Source organism: Schistocerca piceifrons, unplaced genomic scaffold, assembly GCF_021461385.2.
Source record: "Schistocerca piceifrons isolate TAMUIC-IGC-003096 unplaced genomic scaffold, iqSchPice1.1 HiC_scaffold_2341, whole genome shotgun sequence".
Lineage (NCBI taxonomy): Eukaryota > Metazoa > Arthropoda > Insecta > Orthoptera > Acrididae > Schistocerca > Schistocerca piceifrons.
The window spans coordinates 942,526-947,535 of record NW_025728275.1 but is presented as its reverse complement, the minus strand read 5'-3'; positions in this window follow the sequence as shown (position 1 = coordinate 947,535).

The following is a 5,010-nucleotide window of genomic DNA, read 5'->3' as shown; positions in this document are numbered from 1 at the left end:
GAAGGCAATGAGAAAGCAAGGAGAAGGAGGCAATGAGAAGGCAAGGAGAAGAAGGCAATGAGAAGGCAAGGAGAAAAAGGCAATGAGAAGGCAAGGAGAAAAAGGCAATGAGAAGGCAAGGAGAAAAAGGCAATGAGAAGGCAAGGAGAAGTCAAGGGAAAGCGTAAGGAAGACAGTGAAGTGGAGAAGAGCAAAGAAAGGAACCAACAAAAGGAAGGAAGAAACGAGAAGTGAAAAACCAAAAAGACCACGATTATAGGTCGTGAAACCGTCCGTCACCGGACGCAGGCGCTAACTACCCCCGTGAGGGGGATGGACTCCTTTTAGTCGCCTCTTACGACAGGCAGGAATACCTCGGGCCTATTCTAATCCCCGGACCCGCAGGGGGGCCGCTTGCTCTGTTTGATTAAATAACGGGCTTTAGCGCGAAGGCGTTTAAAGGTAGTAAGGCTGGCTACGGATGGGTGCCTCTTAAAGTGTTGCAAAGCTCGACGGCGATCACGGATGGCAATGGCCTTACTCCATCACGGGACTTGCCGGCGATGAAATGGTCCAGATGAGCGCGGGACAGCAAGGCTAGCAGCGCGAACAATCGCGTCAGACACGTCATGTAGGACGTCATCAATACAACCTGACAAAGAGGGAGAAAACTCGACCTGTGCAGTGTGTAGAGGCCAATCGGCGCGGTGGAAAGACCAACGAGGTAACCTGTCCATCGGGGAGCGGGGAGGGAGCGTGATAATCAACGGGAAATGGTCACTATCACAAAGGTCGTCGTGTGGCGGCCAGTGTAAGGAAGGGAGGGGAGAGGGAGAAGAAAAAGAAAGGTCAATGGCAGAAAAGGTACCATGACCGGCACTGAAATGAGTAGGGGAGCCATCATTAAGAAGGCACAGGTCGTGGTCTGCAATAAATTGACCTCGTCGAGATGCACTGCCCCACAAAGGATGATGAGCATTAAAATCCCCAAGGAGGAGGAAGGGAGGAGGAAGTTGCTGAAGAAGGGTGGTTAAGGCAGCAGGTGTAAGAGGCCTGTCAGGAGGGAGATAAAGATTGCAAACCGTGACCTCGAAGTCCAGGTGGACCCTAACAGCAACCGCTTCCAATGTAGTTTGGCGAGGAATCCACGTGCTAGCAATGTCTGTACGGACCAACGTACAAACGCCACCAGAAGCCCGCAAGGGTCCGACCCGATTTCGACAGAAAACACGGAAACCACGAGGGTCGGTGAGAGAGCGTCAGTAAAATGAGATTCCTGGAGAACCACACAAGCTGCAGAGTAGGAAGAAAGAAGGGATTTCAATTCCGGAAGGTGACGATAGTAGCCATTACAATTCCATTGGAGAACCACAGAATGATGGTTTAAATGAGGGCTGAACACGCTAAAGCCAGTCATACCGCCGGGTCCCCACCCGTCACCGACAAGGAAGGGGCGACATCCATGAACGACAGGTCAGAATCCGGTTGTGAAGTCGGGGAAGGGACCTCCGGTGACACCAGAGGCTCTTTGTCCCGGGACTTATGTTTCTTCTTTTCAGGCTGAGATCGAGGAGGGCTGTGTGGCATAAAGAAGCCAACTGCAGCAATATCAGGAACAGAATGAGACCGGGCGACCTGGGGGCCAACAGCCCGCGGGTCTCGCGGTCGCCGTGTGGCAGCAGACCTTTGACCTGGAAGGTGCTGGGAAGGGGCATCCCGAGAGAGGCGCCCTTGACCGGCGGACGCCGAAGGAGTGAAACACTCCTCCGGCTGGGGAGGGGGAGCAGCGCCCAGAGGAGAAGGTGTGGGAGCCGCAGGGGAGGGGGAGGAGAGGGGTCCGGGATGGGGGTAAGGAAGGGGGAGGAAGGGGTGAAGATGTAACCAAGGCCTAACTAGATGTCATGGACACAGGGTGCAGTCCTGCATATTTCTTACGGGCCTCTGTGTAGCTTAAACGATCGAGGGACTTATACTCCTGTATCTTTTTTTCTTTCTTATATACTGGGCAATCTGGTGAACGTGGAGAATCACTACCATGATAATTTACACATACAGGAGGGGGAACACAGGGACTCCCCTCATGGAGTGGACGTCCACAGTCACCACAGAGTGGGTCCTGAGAACAGCGAGAAGACATGTGGCCAAAACGCAAGCACTTAAAACACCGCATAGGAGTTGGGATGTACGGCTTCACATCACAGCAATAGACCATAATAACTACCTCAGGAAGGGTATCCCCTTCAAAGGCCAGGATAAAGGCACCAGCATCAATACGGTTATCCTTAGGACCCTTCTGAACACGCCGAACGAATTGAACACACCGCCATCTGAGATTGTCCCAAAGTTCCTCATCAGTTTGAAGGATGAGGTCCCTGTGAAAAAAAAATCACACCTTGTACCATATTTAGAGACGTGAGGGGTAATGGACACAGGAATTGTGCCAAGATGTGTACAGGCACGAAGGGCCGCAGATTGGGCAGCTGAACCAGTTTTTATCAGCAACAAACCCGACCGAATCTTGCTCAGGGAGTCCACTTCGCCGAACTTGTCTGCAATGTGTTCCCCAAAGAAAGGTTTGACACTGGTGAAAGTATTTCCATCAGTCCTGGTGCAAACTAGATAACGGGGGAAAGGTTTTGCCCCTAGACGACGGGCCTGACCCTCTTCCCAAGGGGTAGCCATGGAAGGGAATGCCGAAGGGGCAAGGGAAGCAGCACTTGAGGAATCAGTACCACGCAGAGAGACGGCTGCAGAAGAATGGCCAGAGTTTTGGACCCGTATGCGTTTCATCTGCATAGAGTCCGCCCTGATACCACCCACTCCAAACAGGGGCACTCCTCACGGGCGCCACCCAGCCACAGCAAGGTCCGTCTGGCACGTTGGCCATTGCCGGGAGTTCCGATGCCCCAGGATGACGAGCAACCACTCCAAGGCATGCATGAGGAGGTCACAGCTCAGCTATCAGAAGTGTGATCCCTGTGTGTTCAGGGCGCTCAACCAAAAGGGTACATAGCAACCCCACCACACGGGCTGGCTACCGTGCCGGCAATGCACCCTAGCATCAAACAACGACATGAAAGGAAAGGTGGAATGTACTAGGAGGGCGCACGTCGGAGACACTAGGTAAGGTGCTCCTCCCCTAGTGACTCACACTACGGAGGAGAAATTTTGTAATGGAGGACAAACCCCAGAGGGGGAGCAAGGAATGCCAAAAGGAGGAGACGATTACGCAACAAAGCCGGAATGTAAAACCAACAGAACCATGAGGATAGCGGGGGCCAACATAAGCAAGGACACCAATAGAGGGAGAGGAGAGGGCGAGGGGAAAGGAGCATGGAGGGGAAAGGAGGGGAAGGGAAAGGAAATGCAGCCCGGGAGAGAAAGAAGGCTGCAATGGCTCGGGGCCCCGTGCTCACCACGCACGTATCCACAAAAGAGTTGTGGACCCCCTGGGGGGGGGGGGGGGGGCAGTTACCGAGGAGTGGGCCTTAATGCCCGACAGCCGGTGCAGGCCACCCCAAATGACAGAAGAGGGATTAAAACTGTTAAAGGAGCTGGTGAAAGAGGCCCAACAAGCATATGTGCTGTCTTTGATGACCCTACAGCATTGCGCTCGGAGTCGTTTGTATCCAATACAATTCGCCAACGTAGGATGGCAGCGAAAGGTGCATAAAGCACGTTGTCGAGCACGTCGTCGAGCACGTCGTCGAGCACGGATAGCGTCTCTACAAGTCTCATTCCACCAGGGAATGGAAACTATGTGAAGAAGAGGTAGTACGAGGAATGGAAGGTTCGTCAGCATTGACAATAACAACCGTGAGGTATTCGACCTGACTGTCACAACTGAGAAAATCGTGGTCCAGGAAGGTCGCCAGGGAGGAGTAAAGTCCCCAGTCAGCTTTCGGTATGTTCCAGCATGAAGGACGTGGGGATGGGGTGTGGTGCAAGAGACGAACGACACAGGTGAAGTGGTCGCTCGAATAGGTGTCAGAAAGTACATACCACTCGAACCGACAGGCAAGAGTGGTAGAACAGATCGAAAGGTCCATGTGGGAGTAAATATGAGTAGATTCCGAGAGGAAAGTCGTGGCGCCAGTATTGAGACAGACAAGATTGAGGTGGTTGAAGACATCCGCCAAGAGGGAGCCTCTTTGACAGGATGCAGGAGAGCCCCAAAGGGGATGATGGGCATTGAAGTCGCCAAACAATAAAAACGGCGGAGGAAGCTGAACAATCAGGTGCATCATGTCAGCCCGACTAACTGCGGATGACGGAGTGTAGATGGTACAAACAGAAAAAGGAAAGGCAAAAAGAGTAATATGGACAGCTATTGGAGTGGGGTGGTCAATGGGATGCGATGGTAATAGACATCGTCCCGAACGAGCAACACGACCCCACCATGAGCTGGAATAACGTCCACAGGGGTGAGGTCATACCGCTCCGAGGTATAGTGGGTAAAGGCAATACGGTCAGTTGGGCACTACTTGGTTTCTTGGAGACCAAGGACGAGCGGACAGTGCAGGCAGAGGAACAGTTGTAACTCCTCCAGATTAGATCGAATACCTCTTATGTTCCAATGTAACAAGCCCATCGCTGGTCAAAAAAAAGGGGGGAACGAGACGGGGAAGACCTGGTCATCTTGACGGCCGGGGAGGGCCATCTTTCGGGGGAACAACGCTACAACCGGCGGGGGGCGGATCCTGTTCCATTGAGTCGTCGCCAGCTGCGGCTGCTGTCCCGGGTTGCGTAGGAGGGGCAGCATCATTCGCTGACGAGAGGCCAGCTGAGCACCTGGCAGCAGAGCGTCCCAGCGAAACTGAGGACGGCCGGGAGCAGCGACTCACGGATGGAGTGTCAGACGAAATGCGCCGGGGTGGAAAGGGGGATAGAGACTACTTCTTGGAGGCCTTCTTGGAAGTCCGAGGAGGCACAGGGATGGTGGCCTGGACCCGAAGAAGGTCCTCACACGCGGGGTCCATTTTCATTTTGGAACGCCGGACCTCGGAAGCCGGGGTCCAGAACGTTTCCCCG